A 24,749-nucleotide genomic window follows, 5' to 3' on the forward strand; every position below is an offset into this window, starting at 1 on the left:
GTAGTGCCGGCACAGATGGAGTGGTGCCAATGGGAGGTGTACACCACAATTGACCTGGGCAATTGGGCTGAAGGGGGTGGGAAGCAAGATGTTAACAGCCCCCCTGCACCTGCAAGGCTGTATGTGACCCCAGTGATGTGGTGACGGGTCACGCAACGCTTAGGCACCCCAAAACTGCAGTAAAACCGTGCACGCAACCCTACAGCCTATGTGCATGGATTCAACCTCCCGCAGTACGCGGTGGCACCCAGTAACACGAATAACGCGTACGCGTGGGACACGCAGGCTACTATGACATCGAAAATGGGTGCGATACACAGGGCACCCGCAGTGGGAAAAAGAGCGTGTGCGACTCACCGTCTGACTAGCGCGATGCAGAAAAACACGCCTAGCCAATACCCCTGCCAAAAGAAGAGATACGTCCTTGATAGCTGTGAAGTTGTGATGGCGCGCCAAACAACAGGAAGCAGCAACACACGTCGGTCTCCACGGAAGGCACGTACAGCGAACTGCTGGGCCCGCTCACCTTTAACCCGTGCTGAGGGAAACGCACGTGCGCGTCACGTCACTTACGCGCATGGGCCCTTTCCTCGTATTACATGCGGACGTGCAGTTTTTCACGCGCGCTGAAATGTCCATGCATGCCTGTGCGCGTCACGTCACAGGGGTGCTTGCGCTTGAGGGGCCATCTGTCCAATGAAATTGCGTATGCGTGCAGACGCGCTTACGCGCTAAGGGCCTTTCCTCGAATTACACGCTGACGTGCCGAATTTTCACGTGCCAAATCACTCTGTATCAAGCTGGCCACGCGTAAGCACACGGAAGACCACACTCCTGCCCAGAAGGCCGAACTACTGCCCCCCAGAGCCCCGAGCACACTCCCACCTGCCATCTGCTGCTGCCCGACTGCCTGCTACCCACGTGCCCTGCCATTTGCTGCCTGCACATCAGCCAGGGGTGCTGTTGCTGTGACCACCCCTGCTGGAACCGAAGACTCCCGACTGGGATTCCATCGCTCCACAGCCCAGCCCCAGGACCCAGTTGCCCGCCCACTCCTGCCTCTGGGGTTGTCATGTCGGGCACTGCAACATCTGGCACCACTGACAACCCCCGGCCGGAGAGACAGAGGGGCACCAGCTTCAGTGCCAGGGAAGTTGGTGTCCTGGTGGAGCAAGTCCTGGGGCAATATGATGCCCTCTTCAGAAGTTCCCGCGCCGACAAGGAAGGACGGACTCGGATCTAGACTGACATCGTGACTGCCATCAACGCGGAGGGGTTGGCAGTCCGCGACTTCCAACATGTCAAGAAGCGCTGGGAGGACTTCAGGTCCAGGACCCTGAACAAGGCCCGGCGCCTCTTGAAGGCAGCGGATGCCAAGGGGCGCCGGGGCCATTTGTCGGAAGATCAGATGAGGGTCCTGGAACGCATATCCCCAGAGCTCCACGTCCAGGTCCTTGAGAGGCAGACCCGTCTGGAGTCGAGCGGTAAGTGTACATGCATCCTGATTGTGAGCTGTGCGTGTGGTGATGTTTCAGTAGTGTGCAGGTTGCACATCTGTTTGTATGGGGTCGAGTATGGGTGGGGGTGTACAGGGCCGTGGGGCTAACATTGCGAGGGCTGTAATGTGTGAGACATGGATGGTGCTTGTGTGTGTAGGCTTGCATGCCAAATGCAGTTGTGTGGGCACACATGTTTGGATGAATGTGTATGTAAGTAGACATGTCCGTGATGTCACGCATGTATGTTGTTTTCAGCTGCATGTATCAGCACTGTGTACATGTGCATTTGTGTGTATTTGACAAGGGTGCAACAGTGATGCAACATGGATGCATGTGACAGCGGGATGTGGAAGCCTGATTGGCAGATGTGACATGGATGCCCATCTGAACACTGCAACACTTGGCAGCGGTATACACATGCATGCAAGTGTGGTGGTGTGTGTACATGTGTGGTGCACTTCCTGTGTTGCATGTGATGTGTGGCTCAGCTTTGCCTGCTCATGCTATTGTATGTGTATGGATGGTGCTGCCAGTTGCGATATGGCTGTGGTATGGCTCATGTGTGTTGGGGATTGTGATGGCATGTCTGAGGTTTGCCAATGCCACTCATGTACAACTGTCATGTGTGTATGTGTCCATTGTACAGTGCCCTGATGCCTGTGTTTTATTTCTCCCTGTCTGTAGCGTCAACTGATGAAGAGGGCGGAGAAGGTGCTGTGGAGCACAGCGGCAGGGATCCCACCGCCAGCCGGAGACGCAAGGCCCGGCTCCCCACCCATGTTGTCATCTCGTCGGGTAGTGAGGAGTCCGGTGCCACGTCCCAGGCCGCAGCTGCTGGGGGGAGGTCCAAGAGGCGGAGGTTGGAGTTGGACTCCTCGGCAGCAGAAGGGGCAGCTGGGACCCCACAGGGCCCAACGGGGGAAGATGGCACGGAGTCATCCAGGTTGGTGGGGGGTTTGGTGGAGGAGGAGGCTGTGCAAGCAACAGAGACGGGGTCTGGAGGTGGGGATCCCACTGGTGCTAGTGGTGCAGTGCAGGACCAGGGACAGCAGGCAGCACAGGCCGCCGCAGAGGTGCCTGTGTGCAATCCTGTCCTTGATCCTGTCCCTGCATCATCTTGCACCAGCAGGGATGCCTACGTCCAGACCCGTTTTCAGGCAGGGGATGAGCACACGACAACTGGCCTTCCTCTGCCTGCAGACATGGCTATCCGGGTCCGGGTTGAGCCTGTCCTGACTGGTGTGGCGTTGCGTCAACGGGCCATGCAAGGTGACCTGCAGTCTTTTCATGAGGAGACTGCACGTCATCTCGAATGGCTCGTTGACCATGTCAGCCTACTGGGACAGGTCACCCAGGCTGGATTCCTCCGTTTGCTGGGGCTTGCTACGACTCCCTCCTCAACTGAACCCCCTACGCGCCAGTCGTCCTCCGTGCCATCTTCCCACCCATCAGTCACCTGGGTGCCCTGTGGAGCTGCCTCTGACGGTGCGGCCAGGCTGGTGGAGGAGGCATCCCTGCCACAGTCGGGAGTCGGACGTCCAGCAGGGGTGGCCACATCAACGACTGCACCCCAGCCGGCAGAGGATGTGCAGGCAGCAGGAGGCAGTGCACGGGCAGAGGCACAGCAGCAGCAGCAACGTGGTGGGAGCCATGAAGGCTCGGGGCCTTCAACATCGGAGGGGCAGGCATCGGCCGGAGGGCAGGAGGACCCAGGACAGAGAGTGTCTTCCGTGTGGCAGTGGTTGGGCCATGCCATAGATGCGGAGCGGCAGCGGGCGGAAGAGGCACGGCTCACAATGGTCAGGGTGGAGAACTCCATGCGGAGGGCCCTGAGGCGGGCCGAGTGCCTCAAGGCAATCCGCAGGGGGTACGAGGTGGACACGTCGACGGCCCTGCGGACCCTCGGGGCCATGGAGGAGGACCGCCTCCGGGACATTGAGCAGGAGTTCGATGATGCCCTGGCCCGGGACATCCAAAAGTGAGCCGTCAGACTAGCCCGCTGCCCTTGTACATATTTATGTAGTTAGTGTTAGGTTTCCTTTGTTTTTTGATTTATTTTGGACCTTTTGGACATTGGCCACATTTTTGTATATAGTTTATTTTATTAGTTAGTGTTGTTAGATAGGTTTCATTTCTTTTGTTGGGATAATGGACCCTGGCTTGTTCGTCTGTACATAGTTCACTGTTGGATTTTATTTTTCTTTCACAATTTACCCATGGAGCAATGGCTTTCAATTATTATTTCCCATTGGATTTTCTTTTCTGGACATTGACTTTGGACACCATTACTTTGGATTAAGATTTTTGGTTTTGCTTTTTTTCACGGACATGCTTCTTTTCATTTTTGTACATTCCCATTTCTGTTTCTTTATTTTTGAATCTATTTATGTTTCCTTTAATACATATTTTTTTATCGAACTTCAATGTGTAGTATCATCTCATTGGTTTCATGCATATCATGATATGGGTTTTGAGATTCACTGACACCCATTGGGTGTATGTGAGGGACATGTGTTTGTTTCGAAACTTGCAATTGGTGTTCTGTCATGTAACTGTCATTTCTGAGTGGGTGGATGCAATACTCGGGTGGGTGTTTTGCATTTGGAGGCTGACCATAAGGACCAGGAAGCTAGATTGTGATGACATGTTGGCTGGGGAACATGAGTTGGGGCCTGCTGGCAGGTGCCCCACAGTGCTGGGGGGTGGGGGTGGTGGGGAACATGAGTTGGACATGGGTGGGGGCCTGGTGGAGGGTGCCCCTGCACTGCTGGGGGGTGGGGGTGGTGGGAGACATGGGTGGGGGCCTGGTGGAGGGTGCCCCTGCACTGCTGGGGGTCGGGGGTGTGTGGAAAACATGAGTTGGACATGGGTGGGGGCCTGCTGGCAGGTGCCGCACAGTGCTGGGGGTGGGGGTGGTGGGGAACATGAGCTGGACATGGGTGGGGGCCTGCTGGCAGGTGCCCCAAAGTGCTGGGGGGTGGGGGTGGTGGGGAACATGAGTTGGACATGGGTGGGGGCCTGCTGGCAGGTGCCCCACAGTGCTGGAGGGTGGGGGTGGTGGGGACATGGGTGGGGGCCTGGTGCAGGCTGCCCCTGCACTGCTGGGGGGTGGGGGTGGTGGGAGACATGGGTGGGGCCTGGTGGAGGCTGCCCCTGCACTGCTGGGGGGTGGGGGTGGTTGGGACATGAGTTGGACATGGGTGGGGGCCTGGTGGAGGGTGGCCCTGCACTGCTGGGGGGTGGGGGTGGTGGGAGACATGGGTGGGGGCCTGGTGGAGGGTGCCCCACAGTGCTGGGGGGTGGGGGTGGTGGGGAACATGAGTTGGACATGGGTGGGGGCCTGCTGGCAGGTGCCCCACAGTGCTGGGGGGTGGGGTGGTGGGGGCATGGGTGGGGGCCTGGAGGAGGGTGCCCCTGCACTGCTGGGGGGTGGGGGGTGGGAGACATGGGTGGGGGCCTGGTGGAGGGTGCCCCTGCACTGCTGGGGGGTGGGGTGGTGGGAACATGAGTTGGACATGGGTGGGGGCCTGGTGGAGGGTGCCCCTGCACTGCTGGGGGGTGGGGGTGGTGGGGACATGAGTTGGACATGGGTGGGGGCCTGCTGGCAGGTGCCCCACAGTGCTGAGGGGTGGGGGTGGTGGGGAACATGAGTTGGACATGGGTGGGGGCCTGCTGGCAGGTGTCCCACAGTGCTGGGGGCTGGGGGTGGTGGGGACATGGGTGGGGGCCTGGTGGAGGCTGCCCCTGCACTGCTGGGGGGTGGGGGTGGTGGGGAACATGAGTTGCACATGGGTGGGGGCCGGCTGGCAGGTGCCCCACAGTGCTGGGGGGTGGGGGTGGTGGGGAACATGAGTTGGACATGGGTGGGGGCCTGCTGGCAGGTGCCCCACAGTGCTGGGGGGTGGGGGTGGTGGGGAACATGAGTTGGACATGGGTGGGGGCCTGCTGGCATGTGCCCCACAGTGCTGGGGGTGGGGGTGGTGGGGACATGGGTGGGGGCCTGGTGGAGGCTGCCCCTGCACTGCTGGGGGTGGTGGGGAACATGAGTTGGACATGGGTGGGGGCCTGGTGGAGGGTGCCCCTGCACTGCTGGGGGGTGGGGTGGTGGGAGACATGGGTGGGGGCCTAGTGGAGGGTGCCCCTGCACTGCTGGGGGGTGGGGGGGTGGGAGACATGGGTGGGGGCCTGGTGGAGGCTGCCCCTGCACTGCTGGGGGGAGGGGTGGTGGGAGACATGGGTGGGGGCCTGGTGGAGGGTGCCCCTGCACTGCTGGGGGTGAGGGGTGGGAGACATGGGTGGGGGCCTGGTGGAGGCTGCCCCAGCACTGCTGGGGGGTGGGGGTGGTGGGGACATGAGTTGGACATGGGTGGGGGCCTGGTGGAGGGTGCCCCTGCACTGCTGGGGGGTGGGGGTGGTGGGAGACATGGGTGGGGGCCTGGTGGAGGATGCCCCTGCACTGCTGGGGGGTGGGGGTGGTGGGGAACATGAGTTGGACATGGGTGGGGGCCTGCTGGCAGGTGCCCCACAGTGCTGGGTGGTGGGGGTATTGGGGAACATGAGTTGGACATGGGTGGGGGCCTGCTGGCAGGTGCCCCACAGTGCTGGGGGGTGGGGGTGGTGGGGAACATGAGTTGGACATGGGTGGGGGCCTGCTGTCAGGTGCCCCACAGTGCTGGGGGTGGGGGTGGTGGGAAACATGAGCTGGACATGGGTGGGGGCCTGCTGGCAGGTGCCCCACAGTGCTGGGGGGTGGGGGTGGTGGGGAACATGAGTTGGACATGGGTGGGGGCCTGCTGGCAGGTGCCCCACAGTGCTGGGGGCTGGGGGTGGTGGGGACATGAGTTGGACATGGGTGGGGGCCTGGTGGAGGGTGCCCCTGCACTGCTGGGGGGTGGGGGTGGTGGGAGACATGGGTGGGGGCCGGGTGGAGGGTGCCCCTGGTGGCTAGGGTGCAGGGGGACATGCGTTGGTGGGCAGTAGTGCAAGTTGACATGTGGGTTGGCTGGGGGCATGGCCATGGTGGATGGAGTGCCTGCAGGACATTTCCAGGGTAGGCCCCTGTGGTGTGAGTCACCTGCAGGGGCCGTGGAGGGTGTAGAGGGAACACCTGGGAGGACCCACACATGCAATTCACGTGTGGTGCTCCCCGCGCACCCCTGTAATACACGTACCCTGATGGAATTGCGTGTGATACTTTCCGCGCACCCCTGATATGCACGTACCCTGCTGATATCGCGTGTGAAACTTCCTGCGCACCCCGAAATACACGTAGCCAGGACATTCACGTGTGGAACTTCCCGCGCACCCCTGATATACATGTACCCTGCTGACTTTGCGTGTGAAACTTCCCACGCACCCCAAGATACACGTAGCCAGGAGATTCGCGTGTGCAACTTCCCGCGCACCCCTGATATACATGTTCCCTGCTGACTTCGCGTGTGAAACTTCCCACGCACCCCAAGATACACGTAGCCAGGAGATTCACGTGTGTAACTTCCCACACACCCCTGATATACATGTTCCCTGCTGACTTCGCGTGTGAAACTTCCCACGCACCCCAAGGTACACGTAGCCAGGAGATTTGCGTGTGTAACTTCCCGTGCACCCCGAAATACACGTAGCCAGAAGATTTGCGTGTGGAACTTCCCGCGCACCCCGAAATACACGTAGCCAGGACATTTGCGTGTAGAACTTCCTGTGCACCCCTGGAATACACGTACCCTGCTGATATCACGTGTGGAACTTCCCGCGCACCCCGAAATACACGTAGCCAGGACATTCGCATGTGGAACTTCCCGCGCACCCCTGGAATACACGTACCCTGCTGATATCGTGTGTGAAACTTCCCGCGCACCCCGAAATACACGTAGCCAGGACATTCGCTTGTGGAACTTCCCACGCACCCCTGGAATACACATACCCTGCTGATATCGCGTGTGAAACTTCCCGCGCACCCCGAAATACACGTACCCTGCTGAAATCGCGTGTGGAACTTCCCGCGCACCCCTCAAATTCACGTACCCTGATGGAATTGCGTGTGAAACTTCCCGCGCACCCCTGAAATGCACGTACCCAGCTGAAATGACGTGAGGTACTTCCCGCGCACCCCAGTGATACACGTAGCCCGCTTGCCGTGCTGGTACAGGGTTAGCACAGCCCTCTGCGCTGGATTATGGATTTTGATGGCTTTTCCCTGCGCGAGAGGCGTTCTTGGGGGCGTAACTGGCGCTGCTGCAGGGTCGCTGCACCACTGTGCGCCACGGATGGTTTTGGTAGCTGGAATCCATGAATACGCTGTGCGCGTAAATGGGTTTTGGCGCACGCGGCTGGCGGAGGGATTCGCACGCGCACACTGTGCGCCAGCCGCGTGCGCCACTTGTGCGCTGAATCCTATGAATTACCCCTAAATAACAATGACAGTGAATTCAAAGCATGAGGGAGATGTATAGATGACTGACAACAAAAATCCTAACCGAACAATAACAAAGAACAGTTACCAAAGACAGCGTTTCTTCCAAAAGATTTCTTCAGACATGTTTTGGTCCTAATTTGCATCACAGTGTGAGTGTCTTAGGACTTGTACATGTGGCTTATATCAGGTAATGGAGTGGGGTTTCAGTGCATATGCATTTTAGATGTATAACTATCAGGTACACTCATATTTGTATATTTGTATCTTATAACTGCATGGATGGGATCTTCTTTCATCTGTACATGGGGTTGCCCCTACAGGTAGATGTAGATGGGGGCTACTTTTCCAGGAAGTATATATGTAGTGACTCTCTACTTTGTCACTCAAGGTGAAGGCTGTAACTTAACGATCGTAGGTCTAATAAACCAAAAATAATAACATTTTTGACTTCTTACAGATGTTTAAAGGATATCACAGAGGCTAGGGGTCTGCAATCTGCACCTCACCAGATGGTTTGGACTATGACTCTCATAATCTCTTACTATTGGCTATGGTGTCTGATGGGTGTTGTAGTTCAAAACATCTGGCAAACCAAAGGTTGCAGACACCTGACATAAGCAGAACGATGCTTGCCTCTGTAAATGGTTGTAATGCATGCTCACAGCAAGCGCATTTTCAGTCCTATTCGTTTAGGGATTGACTCATTTCACTCGGACCCTTCCCTTAACATGGGCAGTGGGCCATTTCTGGCTGGGACAGCAAACATATCATTTTTGTATTGACTAAATATATAAATATATACATATATATGCATATACATATATATGCATATATATATATATCAGTGAAAAAACGTTGTTAAAGGGACGTTTATGGTTAAGTTGCGCTCCATTTGTGATGTCATCTTTGATGTCCTGGGTGTTGGTCTTAGCAGTGCACGGTGGTGGCGTGAGTTATGGTTGCTTAGCTTACCATAACTGGCGAACTTCAGGGTTTTTTCGGTATTACTTGTAACCATAACGTTCCTTTAACAACGTTTTTTCACTGAATTTCATAGGTTTTTATTTGCGCCACTTAACCATAATGTCCCTTTAACAACGTTTTTTCACTGAATTTCATAGGTTTTTTGGAGCGTAACTTAACCATAACATCCTCTTAAAAAACGATTTTTTCACTGAATATAAATAGCATGAATTTCATTTTTAGTACGATTCCCTTAGTTTATATACATGTAACATAGAACATACTGAACCCCCTGTCCCACGCTAGTGGTTCTCATGTCTGCGGACGGTGCGCGGATGGACTCGGCCAACATCAACACTATCCAAAAACTCAGGGGGTATCTTACCTTGTTGTTTCATGCAATACAAACACTGAACATGTTCAAAGAGCAGCATATAAATAATATTCATTAAAAAATAAATAAGAAGTACAAACTGTACATGTAAGACACCAACAGTCCAATTACATGGCATATGGAACATACCAACAAAAATAACGTTTGCCTCCAGCAGAATTACCTCACAGAAACTGCACAACAAAACTCAACAGCACACATATGAAGCAGTAACAGCAAAACTAAAAAAACAAACTTGTAAGTACACTACATTAATTCCTATTTTTATAAACTTTCTATTGTAGGGTACAATGAACAATATATATATTTTTTTACAAAGAAATGCCTAGTACTTTGGAATGGCTAGAAGAAAATGTTCCTCGGGACGAAATGATTTAAAACAGTGATACTAATGGTAGACACTACACTTCTCTAAATAAACCAATGAACACCTTAAGTGCCACCGCCGAGCCGGCTCATCAGTGGAAACCGCTGCAGGTTGCCACCGACGAGCCGGCTCGTCGGTTTTGGCACCTTGTTTTGAGCGATCCCTGCAGAGCAGGGATCGCTCAAAACTGTAATCCAACCCCCGGGCTATGTTAGGGGGAGGTCCCCCCTCACTGCCAGGGGGCTGGATTACCTTCCGTTTCACATCGGCGTGCGTGAAGCACGTCAGCGTGAAACTGAAAGTAAATTTACAGCAGCAGCCATTTTTGGCTGCTGCGGTGAAGAAAGAAGGTGAGTGCCCTTCTTTGTCCGCGTCGATATCCGGCTGTATTTCAAGCCAGAGATAGAGGCAGGTATCGTTGGAAAGGGGAGATTCTCCCCTTTCCAACGATACCCATTGTGTAGCATTGCTGCGCACGGATCGGGCGCAGGGCGCACAATCCGTGGGCAGCAATGTCACTGGATCAATACAGATCCGTTTGTGACAAGGGGGGGGCTGCTTACTTGGTAAGCGGCCCCCTTCCCCTGTGGCCACAAAGCATGGGGCCACAGTGCCAGAGACCCCAGGGGACATATGATCGCTGCCCCCAGGCGTGAAAAAGAAAAAATGCAAAAAAAAGCGAGGGAAGGGGGAGGTGGAAGGGGGTTTGGGGCCCTGGGGCCCACTAGGCCACCAGGGATATAGGAAAAAGTGGTGTCCCTGAACAGATGGTGTCCCTGGAAAGGGGAGGTTCTCCCCTTTCCAAAGACACCGCATATATGAGGCATTGCTGGTCACGGATCAGCGCAGAGTGCTCGATCCGTGACCAGCAACCACTGGACCACCATGGAAACGTTTGTGATGTGGGGGGGGGGGCTGCTTCATGTAAGCAGCCCTCTCCCCCCAGTCCTCAAAGCATGGGGGCACATATGTGCACAACCCTGAGGGCAGAAGGCTGATGATCTGCCCCCAGGGAAGGGTGGCAAAAAAATAATAATAATGATAAATAGAACGGAGGTGGGGGTGGGGTGGGGGTGGGGGGCCTGGGATTTTTTTGCCCCCAAGAAATGGTGGTGGCCCTCCCCCTCCCACACCAAGTGGAAAGGGGGGCACCCCTTGTAGCCCTCCCTGGGGGCAGATTTATGGCCCCACGCAGGAGTACAGGAGGTGGCCCCCCATCCAATTGGGGGTGGGGAGGGCTACCAGGAATGAGTGTGTAGGCCCCCAAAGGATGCAGCCTGCAGGTTAGGTCCCCCCTGCAGGCAGATGGCTGATCATCTGCCCCAGGGAAGGGGGCAAAACCCCCAAAAAAATGAAAATTTCAAAATTGAATTTTGGGTGGGATTGGGGGGGCTACTAGCCACCAGGGATAGATTTTACAGAAATGGGGGGGGCCTTCTCTCCCTCACCCTAAGGGGAAATGGGGCACCCCTTGTAGCCCTCCCTGGGGGCAGATATCTGCTCCTAGGAAGGGGCATCTGACCCCAGGGAGGGCTGCATGAGATGTCCCCCTCTTATCTGTCCCCAGTGAGGGCTGAATGAGATGCCCCCCTGCATTTGGTGTGGGGGGGTAGAGGGTCAACCCCCATTACATTAGAAAATGACCTGGTGGTTTAGGGTGCCCCTCAGCCCACCCTAAAGTGTAGTGTACCATTTTCCATTTTTTTTCTTTGTTTACGAAACTTGATTTGGCGGAGAGGGTCACATTGGTGTGCCAATCTGGCGCCGGGGGGCCCAAACCTTACTGCCCCACCCACTGGAGGGCCTGTCCCACCATTTTTGGGGGCCCTCTACCCCCACCCCAAATGGAGGGGGCTGTACCTCACGCAGCCGTTTGTAGGAGGCGCTGCAAGGCATGCATGAGGTGCCCCCGCCACCCATTTGGAGTGCGGGGGGAGAGGGCCCCCAAAAATGGTGGGACAGGCCCCCCAGTGTGTGGGGCAGTAAGGTTTGGGCACCCCAGTGCCAGATTGGCACACCAATGTGACCCTCTGCGCCAAGGGGAGTTGGGCTACCAAAGGAAAAATGGTGGAACATTTTTTAGGGGGGGCTGTGGGGCACCCCAAAGGGTCTGGGAATTTTCTAATGGGATGGGGCGTTGACCCCCTCTGCCCCCACCCGCAATGGAGTGGGTGCCATGTCATGCAGCCCTCCCTGGAACCAGATATCTGCTCCTAGGAACGGACGCCTGAGCCCAGGGAGGAGTGCAGGACAGCCCTCCCCTTACCTGCCCCTGGGAGGGCTACATGAGATGGGCCGCCCCTCCAATTTGGCCATGTGTGGATTCCCCCTGGAGTCCTCTTTTGGGAAATGCATGGGGTTCCCTGTTTTCCTTGCTGGCTTCGACACCCTAGGCTCAAATCTGTAGGTTGCCCACATGAACAAAATGGGATGTGCCGAAAGGCTTGGGATTACCAGTGGGTTACCCTTTTCCTTTTGCGCCCCCGGTAGGTTCACCCACACATGTGAGGTACCGTTTTCATCAGGACACGTGTGGGGACGCGGGAAGGTAGGCCATGTGTTGTTGGCAGTGTGTTTCGGTGGGTGGCCAGAGCGAAATGTCTGAGAATTGTCCTCATTTCCAGCCAATTTCGGAGACATTTCCCTGTGTCCACTCACCGAAACACATCGCCATCAACAGATGTCATACCTTCTCGCGTTCCCACAGGTGTCCAGACGAAAAAGGTACCTCACATGTGTGGGTGCACCTACCGGGGGTGCAAAAGGAAAAGGGTAACCTGCTGGTAATCCCAAGCCTTTCGCCACAGCACAATTTGTTCCTGTGGGCAACCTACAGATTTGGGCCTAGGGTGTCGAAGCCAGCAAAGAAAACAAGGAACCCCATGCATTTCCCAAAAGAGGACACCCGTGGGAATGCACAGAGGTCTGACTTGCGCAAAGCTGCCCAGGATTTATTACCCAGAACCCCATACAAAATGAGCGTTGTGTTTTTTCCCCACCAAATATCACTCTTTGTCATAGATTGTGGCTATTAAAAACTGGGGCAATTTGCGCAAGCAGACCTCTGTGGATTCCCACGGGTGTCCTCTTTTGGGAAATGCATGGTGTTCCCTGTTTTCCTTGCTGGCTTTGACACCCTAGGCCCAAAATTGTAGGTTGCCCACATGAACAAAATGGGATGTGCCGAAATGCTTGGGGTTACCAGTGGGTTACCCTTTTCCTTTTGCGCCCCCGGTAGGTGCACCCACACATGTGAGGTACCGTTTTAATCGGGACACGTGTGGGGACGCGGGAAGGTAGGCCATGTGTTGTTGGCAGTGTGTTTCGGTGGGTGGCCAGAGCGAAATGTCTGAGAATTGTCCTCATTTCCAGCCAATTTCAGAGACATTTCCCTGTGTCCACTCACCGAAACACATCGCCATCAACAGATGTCATACCTTCTCGCATTCCCACAGGTGTCCAGACAAAAAAGGTACCTCACATGTGTGGGTGCACCTACCGTGGGTGCAAAAGGAAAAGGGTAACCCGCTGGTAACCCCAAGCCTTTCGCCACAGCACAATTTGTTCCTGTAGGCAACCTACGGATTTGGGCCTAGGGTGTCGAAGCCAGCAAAGAAAACAAGGAACCCCATGCATTTCCCAAAAGAGGACACCCGTGGGAATGCACAGAGGTCTGACTTGCGCAAAGCTGCCCAGGATTTATTACCCAGAACCCCATACAAAATGAGCGTTGTGTTTTTTCCCCACCAAATATCACTCTTTGTCAGAGATTGTGGCTATTAAAAACTGGGGCAATTTGCGCAAGGCAGACCTCTGTGGATTCCCACGGAAGTCCTCTTTTGGGAAATGCATGGTGTTCCCTGTTTTCCTTGCTGGCTTTCACACCCTAGGCCCAAAATTGTAGGTTGCCCACATGAACAAAATGGGATGTGCCGAAAGGATTGGGGTTACCAGTGGGTTACCCTTTTCCTTTTGCGCCCCCGGTAGGTGCACCCACACATGTGAGGTACCGTTTTAATCGGGGCACGTGTGGGGACGCGGGAAGGTAGGCCATGTGTTGTTGGCGGTGTGTTTAGGTGGGTGGCCAGAGCAAAATGTCTGAGAATTGTCTTAATTTCAAGCCAATTTAAGAGACATTTCCCTGTGTCCACTCACATAAACACGTCGCCATCAGCAGATGTCATACCTTCTCGCATTCCCACAGGTGTCCAGACGAAAAAGGTATCTCACATGTGTGGGTGCACGTACCGGGGTGCAAAAGGAAAAGGGTAACCCGCTGGTAACCCCAAGCCTTTCGCCACAGCACAATTTGTTCATGTGGGCAACCTACAGATTTGGACCTAGGGTGTGGAAGCCAGCAAAGAAAACAGGGAACCCCATGCATTTTCCAAAATTGGACACCCGTGGGAATGCACAGAGGTCTGACTATCGCAAAGCTGCCCAGGATTTATTACCCAGAACCCCATACAAAGTGAGTGTTGTGTTTTTCACCACCAAATATCACACTTTGTCAGAGATTGTGGCTAATAAAAACTGGGGCAATTTGCGCAAGGCAGACCTCTGTGGATTCCCACGGATGTCCTTTTTTGGGAAATGCATGGGGTTCCCTGTTTTCCTTGCTGGATTCGACACCCTAGGCCCAAATCTGTAGGTTGCCCACATGAACAAAATGGGATGTGCCGAAAGGCTTGGGATTACCAGTGGGTTACCCTTTTCCTTTTGCGCCCCCGGTAGGTTCACCCACACATGTGAGCTACCATTTTCATCAGGACACATGTGGGGACGTGGGAAGGTAGGCCATGTGTTGTTGGCAGTGTGTTTCGGTGGGTGGCCAGAGTGAAATGTCTGAGAATTGTCTTCATTTCCAGCCAATTTCAGAGACATTTCCCTGTCTCCACAATGAATAATAATAATGTCTGGATGACGCGTTGTTACCAAAGTAGCACAAAGAGGTACCAAATCCAGCCACTTCATTCCACGCAGTCCATGCCAGTGCACTTCCACATAAGGGAATCCAAGATGTGCAGCCACTCCACAACGATCTGCATGCACCTTCAACCAATTTATTCACCAGTCTTCTAAAATCCAGTCAGTCTGCCTTCTGAAAGACACAGCCATAGCTATCTGCTCTGCTCTCAAGAAAAAGACTTTCTGACAAAGTCTCTCCTTACACATCATACCCAGTAAACCTTATTGACCAATCCCTTTCCCTGCTAAGTCTCATTTGCATGCCTCTCAGCCTCATAATTCCATATGTAATATGCGCTGTCCGCAAATCTGAGAGTGGGGAATGAACATTTTAATAGTGTGCCCCATTTCCCCTTTGAGGTTGTCTCTGAAAAGAGCATTTTTTTGTTTTTTTTTTAAAAATGCTTCAGAAACACCTTTTATTTTGTACTTTTTAGGGGGGGTTCTTTATTTTCCTCCAAATATCTTCAAATTAGCTTCTCCAAAGCAATCCTTATATTCCAAAACAGCACGGCATTTCCCATGAAAGATAAAGACATGCCACCTGCTTTAAAGTAAACAACATTACCAGATTCAATGTTGTCATTATTGCAAAAGAACATCCCGGCTCTAATCATAAAAGCAAACATGCCTTGGTTAATTAAACACCTAGCAACATTTTGCTGAGGACAGAAAACAGAAATATTGTCCCATACTGCCCTAGGTAACAAAGCAGAAAAAATAACCTTGGCATTTGGAAGGACTTTCATGACTGCCTGAGCCAAGTTTTGCAGATCATGCAACACAGTAGGGGCCCTGACATAGCCCAAATGCACAGCACCACAGTGCAGGACAACAATATCTGGATTATTGAACCTAGCCATATCCTGACAAACTTCCAGCATTGCCTGCAAATTAAAACCAGGCACAGTGCACCACCCCACCTCCACTTCTTTTATGTCAAAATTGTTAGCCACATTCCTAGATTTAGCATACTTTTCCAAACCATTCACAAATATATCTCCAACCACCAACACCCTGACTTTCTCCACCTCTGCCATCTTCACTACACACAGCCTCTCTCAATACAAAGCAGAACCTCAACACCTGATTTGTTAATCCCCAAAATACACTCCCATTTCATACTCAGAAGCCCCAGATGTGGCACGCCCTGTCCACGAACACCTGTGGTGACCGTGGAGTGCGCAACACTGGGGCAGCCCTTCTACCCTTTCCACTTCACTCTCTGCACCATTCCCTCATTGGCTACTGTTAAGCAGTCACACAACCATCCACCAATCACATCCAAGAACTCTACATATAACTCCATCATCATAGTTAGGCACTTTAGATTGCAAAGCACCTACAGCAACAACTACTGCATAACTCTCCAAGATTTCTGTTTTTAGATTCATGCACATCCACATGGATGAACACAAACTACAGGTATGAATATTTTCTGCACAGTACGTGTACTGCTCTTGTATAAATACATATAAACAGGGTAACTGCCACTTACCCTGTATAACCTGTAGAAAAAGCTTACTGTCATTTCTCCCATCTGCTATGATCGAGTGTCACTTGCAAAGCTCTCTGCTCTCCAAAATTTTATTTACCCATACTACTAACTGTAATGTGCAAACTGTTATTCTCTTCATTCATTCGGTCATTCACTGCCACCTATTTATCCACATTTCAGCCATAATAGCATGTAATTCATTATAGTGCATAGGATGTACATACAATGATATTTTACATAGAATCTATCATATGAACTTCCTTTAGGAATTATTATAATATTAATCAGACACACCACGCACAACTGTCTAACAAAGTATAATTTCATGTTAAAAGATGGGAGAAATAACAGTATAATTGTGGGAAAAGGCTTTGTTAGGTAAGTGACACACAGCCAGGATGAGTACAAGAATCTTTATTTGTGCACACAGATAGCCAATATCATTGGAAAGGCTCCCAACTGAAACAACACCACTGCCTCTACAACTGTTCTTCCAAACTAGACAGCTCTCCCATTCCAGCTGGTTGCCCATTTTATTCTAGAAATGACAACAACATTCAACTATACACAGGTGCAGTCATGTCTATCACATCATGTACAACTATGTACAAACAGTGTAGTAAACAACACATGTAACATATCCACCTTCCCTTCAGTTAACAATGCAAAGCACCAGACCCTTCATTGCAACCCTTACTTTATTTCAGACTCTCCCATCTCCAAGCACAACAGGATCACCCAGTAGTTTGCTAATCACCTGCACTCTGGTAAACTTGCTTTGTCCCTTTGCCACTTTTCCAGGTTTTCTTTTTTGAGCCTTCTCCCCTACAACTATCCTAGAGAGTAATAAGCTGCTGAACCCATCAAACCCTTCTTCTTTATTTCCCACACCTTCACAATGCATATATTGCATGCTTTTTCCACAGTTCCTGCCTTTTACCCTGTATAAATAGCAAGAAAAGCATACCGTTCTTTCTCCTATCTCCTTACATCCAATAACACTGCCTTAAAAAGCCAAGTGTGCTCTATGTGCTTACTATTGTAATCACTTCTAAGGCAAGTTCAACTGACAGATTCTAAGTAAAATATACAGAATGCACATAGACAAAGGAAACTGCATGTACATGCTATGCACAGTTATCAGAAAGCACTGCTACTATGAAGACAAACAAATGCATGTCTACATTAACAACACTGCTATTAACACACATATTTACTAACTTCTTTCTTTCACACTTGCTGTGAAGACCACTCTCCTGAAAACCAGCAGGGTCTAAAGTACGAACCAGAACTCAGAAGAAACCTTCTCTTTCCATGCAAAAATGTAAGTGCAATACTGCCATAATGTTCTAAATGTTACTCAAACACTGTAGAATTCTAGTATTGTAGAACAAACAATTGTATTAACCCTGCAGCATTAGATTCAGTATTACTGCTTGCCCCTCAGCAGGTGCATACTTTGTATTATCATCTGAATCCAGTATAGTAACACACAGATATGAGAATAGCCTTCCCGACCTGAAGTAACAGCCCATTGTACAATTACACACCTCTACATACATGCTTACCATCATACTCAGACACTCATGCACAAAGCACACATAAACTGCACAACATCCCAACCCACACTTTCTTTTTTTCTCCAACAGACCTCAAAGAATGCCTACCAAAAAGCAACTTTGTAGAAAGCAATGCAGAAGTAGACAAAAGCTACCACTAGTGTTAACACTGCACCTATAAATCTCGATGTAGCCACAAGTAAGCATTCCAAAAAAATATTTTACAAAAAATGTTCCACTACAGAGTCATCAGAACCTAATAAAAACAGGAGAGAAATCATGCACCACCCTTAAAATCTACCATAGAAAATGAATCCTAGAAGCTCTCATAGACAGTACAACCCTTCTCAAAAGGAAATTATATAATTTTAGTTTTAAACAGAATGAAACCACTAACAAAACTAACTAGTGAACTACAAAAAGACTTCTCAATAAACGGAATATCAACAAAGATAGCTTTGCAAACATCTGTGGAGGTGAATGGAGTCATACCACTAGTACAGAACCATATTTCAATGAAGTAGCATACATACAAATGCAAAGAAACCCAATTGCCATACATAGCAGTGGATGAGAGTATGAAAAACGTAACAATACCATTATGGAACAAGAAACGCTGCTCACAAAAATATCCCCAGAAAACTTAGTATCAACTCTCCATTCCACTGAACCAATGCGTCCATTCTACAAATGGCTGTGCACATCAATGTGTGACAAAGCCAAAAAATTGTTCACATCTTTACGCCAGTTCCTCAATCAGTATGTGAAAGGCAAAGACAAATTAAAATTAAAACTATTACAAAGTATGGACTCCTGTCAAGTACGCAAATACACAGGACTACAAGGACATTCATTAGCCTTTATTTCTGGACCTATTTGCAAAAGCACCTTCCACCATATCAACATGATATCAACATACCATTCAACTATACAAAATCTGGTTCAGAAACTGTAAATGCCAAAAGTCCTGCATTAGCACTAGCCAATTTAAATAACAATCTTCTACATGGTACAGCCAAATAACTACTTGAATAAATAGAGCATACAAAATACAATAGCTTTACAACAGAGTAGCAACAACTTTACAGATGGCCACCTTCTACTACACACATACAAAAAAGAAATACTAAAGTTTAAAACTGCATCTACTGAAGTACCAAACCATGCGTGTTTGTGTGTTGCCGCAGGACTTTTTATAAGAATAGCACAGAAACTGTAAACATAGTGTACAGAACAGAAGACAATGAAGATTCCAAGTGGTTCCAATTAGCTCTCTATCTAATAGCAGAAAACAAATATGAAATTACTGACCCCTTAATACTTTGCAGTTACTGCACTACAAACTTGACAACAACCAAACACATTCACGTGCTTTCACAAATAACTTGGAATTATTCCCACTACCAAAACCCCTGCAACAACGTAACTTGTATGAGAGCATCATAATTCAAACAGTGCACCCCTTTCAAGCAATAATAAGCATTCAACCAAAAACAGCAATACTACATCATTCTGAATTACTGAGAGGCATTTTGTGGCAAAGTAGTTTATTTGCCATTAGATCTCAAAGAAAATGTACACACTCTGGGAGTGCCACATCCAATAGATAAATCTTTAATTATCTTAGTAAATGGCGTACCTATAAAAGACAAAATAATTTGGCAACAACTCGTGGACTTACATAAACTTAAACAAGCCCTGCAATATCTCAAAGACAACAATGAATACTACAAAGAAATAAATGTTGAAGAAAACCTGAGGGAAACCACTGAAATAATTTAAGACTCATCAGAAATGGGTCAATGTCAACTTCTAGATCCTGCTACAGAATCCAACATTTTAGACCATTATACAATTCACTGATTACACTCTAAAGACACCATTGATGATGCACTGGAAACTTACCAAATGTGACAACCCAAAGGATCTCCAATCAGCCTATGGGAAAAAAGTATAGAAGCACGTGCCTTTCCTCTACTCTTTCCTACTGGATGAAAGACCCGCACAAATAACAGCATCAGAATACCGCTCTTAACAAATGTATTCTGAAGACCAAAGATTCAGACAAAACGTGGAATAATTATTACACCTTCTCTTTGAAAGTGAACTAGCAACTCTATGCTACGGAGTTGCACACACATTAAAATCAGGTACAAATTTTCAAAATATGTCAGCTACGCAATTACTACAAAAAATGCAAGAACAAGATGAAGTTTTACAGTCAAGCATTACAAATCTTTTAGCAAACATGTTTGGTACAAACAATACTGGTTCCAACTTCACAGTGATGTACGCTGTATGATAAGAAACCTTGGCCCACCCACTTGGTTTGTGACATTAAGTTGTGCAGGATATGCATTGGAAGATTTACATGATTTCCTATGCATAGCAAACAAAAACAAAACAAATATAGATATAAAAACACCAGGAGAACTCTGCTCTCTAGATCCTGTGAATGTATCAAGATATTTCTATCATCGCTTCATTGCTATGCTACACTTCATTTGTAATAAAACTGTTCCTCCCCTCAGAGAAGTGCAACCCTTCTTTTGGAGAAAAGAATACCAAGCCAGAGGAGCACCACACATCCACATGCTTTTGTGGATTAAAGATGCTCCTAAATTTGGTCTGGACAGTAATATCACTGTTTTACAGTTCATCCAAAAATATGTCACTTGTGATATTTCATCACAAACGACGCATAGTGACCTTCATGCACAAATTTACAATTTCAAAGACACAAATGTGGGAAGTATTGTCGTCGCACATATAAAAACAAAGGGAAATACCCAAATGCCACTTTGGTTTCCCTAGACCAGTTTCAACAAGAGATCAAGTAAACAACTTCATGTCTTCAGTTAGACATAGTGTCAAATTAAATCCCCTAAGAACACATATTACATAAAAAGAACAGAAGGATCAAAATACATCAATGATTACAATGCAATCATTGCCCTCCTATGGAATTCAAATATAGACGTGCAGTACATTGCAGACAATTCCACTGCAGTTGCACGATATGTCAAAGCCTACTTAACCAAAGCAGAAAAAAACAGAGCTTAAAGACCTCTGGGATGACATATCATCTGACAAAACACTATCACAGATATTGTACAGCTTAGGCATAAACATGTTCTCTGATAGAGAATGTGGCTGCTATGAAGCTGCAGACCGTTTAACCGGTAGTGCCTTGTATGGAAAATCTGAAAATATAGGATGGCTAAGCCTTGGTCCTGCTAAATCTAGAAAAATAGTTCTCAAATCATATGAAGACATAGAAACAATAGCCAAAAATGATCCCAATAACCAAGACAACTTACCAGACACATACTACCCAAACAGAAGTGCCACTTTGGAAACCATGTGTCTATACCACATAGCCCAAAACCTCACATACAAAAATAATATTAAACCGGATGAGAAGAAAGGAAGATACAGAATGGGAGATTGTGAAGACAGCTTAGTGAAACTTAACAAATGAAGCTTATTTAACCATATCAAATTGTCATTAAAACCTCCTCAACATAAAGAACTGTATTACATGTCCCTGCTACAACTTTTTAAACCATGGAGAAAAGAAGAAGATTTACTAGATACCTATGACTCCTATGAAGACGTGTTCAAATCAAATGAAAGCACTATAACAGACGTAAACTTTCCACAGTACAAAACAATGTTGCACAATGAACAGCAAGAGGAAGAAGAACTCCAGTCACAACTAGATGTGTACACACCTGACAGAAGTCAACCTTCTGCAACAGGAAGCCAAGAACCACTTGGACAGCTACTAATAGCAAATGAGGCAGAATTAACCATGACTAAAGTAGAAAACACCACGTGTCAGTATGAGCAATCTACAGAAGACTTTACTCTACGGAAATCACAACTAAACAATGAGCAGCGCAGCATTTTCCAAGAAATAACAAAACAAATTGAACATGGTGTGCAGCATGAAACTAAAAATTGTACCTGCCAAGACTACAAACCTATACTGCTATATGTGAGTGGCCAAGCTGGGTCAGGCAAAAAGTTCTTTATGAAAATCATCAGCAAGTTCCTCCAACAATTGACTAACAACAAACTGTCAGCTGTTGTAATTGCCCCCAGAGGTTTAGCTGCTTACAACATAAGTGGTGTCACTTTACAATGATTACTACTCCTTCCAGTAGAACACCAAAAGAAATTAGACTATTACAAACTTTCTCCAGAAGCTGCAATGGAACTACACAGAGTGTTAAAACAAATGAAAATGCTGCTAATAGATGAGGTAAGCATGGTTTCCAATCTAATGTTAGCATTCATTCACCTCAGATTACAAGAGGTCCTGAAAACATGCTATGAAGAACTCTTAGGAGGAAAACACATTATAGTTTTCGGAAATGTTCTTAAATTAACACTAGTTAAAGATGAAACTATTTTTAAAACCTTAGGGCACAAACTATGCCATAAACTCTTAGCTGCATAGGAAATGTCAACCTTTGGGAACATTTCCAATACAAAGAATTAACTGAAAACATGCGTCAGTCTGCAGACCAAACCTACGCCAACATTTTAAAAAGTATTAAAGTTGGTGTACTCAAGAAGCACAAACTATATTAAAAACCAGGAACATCCATGTACTCTATGGCCATAAGGCATGTGCTACTGATGTCATGGAACAATTAGCACACATAAATGTAAACTGTATGTCCTTGATGCCAACTCTTGCAATCTGTTCAAAATGTAATGAAAAATGGTTAAAAAATAGAAATGCAACCAATACTTCAAATTGGCTTCACAAACAAACTGGACGTACATGGTATGACACTAACCATGTGTCAACAAGCCACAACAAGGATAAATACCTTGGAAAACTCTATCTCTAACACAGCTGGTTTGGAGAAAATATAAAATGTATCTTTAAACTGTAAAGTAATGCTTAAACGTAACCTTGGCGTGGACCAACAACTAGTTAATGGAGCTTTGGTACAATTGTTGGCTTTGAAACATATCCACGTGACAACAACATTCAGTTTGTCAATATTCTCTTTGACAAACTATTAGAAGTTAAAAAGATAGGACGCTCAACAGCCCGCTTCCTTCTTTTCAAAGACATGTATGTACGCAGAGAACAATTTTCTCTAACTCTAGCATATGCACTCACCATTCACAAATCACAAGGTCTTACCCTGGATAAAGCATTGATAGATATTGGTAACATAGTGTTTAAAGAAGGCACAAGCTATGTAGCACTACCACGCTTATGTACACTTGACAAACTATTTCTAATCAACTTTGATGCAAGTAAAGTAAATGCTAATATTCCTTGCATTCTAGAATACAATAGACTGCTATGACCCCCATCTAAAACCTATCCTGTTATGGAAAAAGCAAAGCTTTGTGAAAGAAAACTACTTCAGACTCAAATTATGCAGGATCTCACAGCATTTCCTCCAAAGAAACTAAAAGAAGCTAATACTTCATCAAGAACCACAACCAAAGCAGAATCAACTGCACAAACAAAGTCAACTACCTCTTCAAAGAAACAACACGCACTCCCAACAAATGACTTGGACACAGAACTGTCAGGTCCATTCAAATGTTCAAATAAAACTGATGTAAATTGCTATGCAAATGTAGCAATCAATATTTTATTCCAATTGCCACCAATTATTGACAACCTCTACTTACATGGGACACACCAATTGTTGTGTTTGTAAATTTTAGACCCTCACAGAAATGCAACCAACAATCCTGACACCACTTACAGTGTTTCTGGAATAAGGCAGGAATTGGACTACTGTGCTGGAATGGTCAAATTCACTATAAACACACAAGAAGATCCACACAAATTTCTAATGTACTTACTACAAGTACTAGAAAACAAAAACATACCTATAAATGAAATCTGTCAAATTTCATACATGTGGAAACATACATGCTCTCTGTGCAGCCATGTCGCACAATAAGAAGTTCCTAATGAACGCTTTGTGTATGTATCCATACCTAACAGTGAACACCTTCCATTTCAGCAACTTGCAAAATGCAAACCATGGCAGATTATGTACTACCTGCAATTCAGATAATCGCTCCACCTTACAAATACAGACACATAGTAAATACGTAATAGTAATGCTTTTACATTACAATGCAGATGGTACCAAAAACAACTGCAAGCTTGGTAAGAAAACCTTCACAACAATAGGTATAATCTACCACGCAGGAGACACAACCAATGCAGGTCACTACACTGCATATATAAAAAAGAATTGTGGATGGTTTGAATGTAATGATATTACCATTACTCTAAAACAGAGATTAGCAGCAAATCTTGTAAATGCTTACTCAATATTCTTAAAACCAAAATTTAATAACTAATCTGTGCATGAACATCAACAAAACTAATAGGTATCTAACTGCCCCAAGATTCTACGACAAGCAAACAGATAAATGAATACCACTAAAATGGAACAAGAAATGCACATTTAGAATATGCCAACAGCTATCTAACTGCATCCAAAATTCTCGGAAAGCAAACATATAAATAAATACTGATGAACAGCAACAAAAAGAAACAGTTAGAATATGCTAACTGCCACAAACATCTGCAACAAGCAAACAGATAGATGAATACCACTAAAATGGAAAAAGAAATAAACAATTAGAATACACCAACTGCTATCTAATTGCAACAATACTACCACCACTTCCAAATCAAAAACCATACACCTATTCAATTCCTCCTATTGAAATCAATGAAAGAAATATATTGTACTACAATGTAGATAGGTTTTGTTTTTATCCAGCATGGATTTTTTCCCACAGACCCAATGATTTAATGAACAAACACAGGAAATGAGCAAATTGCACAGTACACTGGTATGAACTATAGTACTTCTACAGTACTAACTATAAGGGTCAACAAAATACAGAAATGTCTACTATGCTATGCAATACACTTTATAACCTACCTACACTAACATGTTATCTTTTCTTTTATCAGAGTGATTAAATAAAACGTCTGCTCTAACTACCCATGTCATGAAAAAACTACATACAACTACAAAAAGTCAAACAGTAAGTATATAATGATTGGAATCACAAACACCA

The sequence above is a fragment of the Ambystoma mexicanum genome, chromosome 11 (genome assembly GCF_040938575.1).
Source record: "Ambystoma mexicanum isolate Mex_15411 chromosome 11, UKY_AmexF1_1, whole genome shotgun sequence".
Taxonomy (NCBI): domain Eukaryota; kingdom Metazoa; phylum Chordata; class Amphibia; order Caudata; family Ambystomatidae; genus Ambystoma; species Ambystoma mexicanum.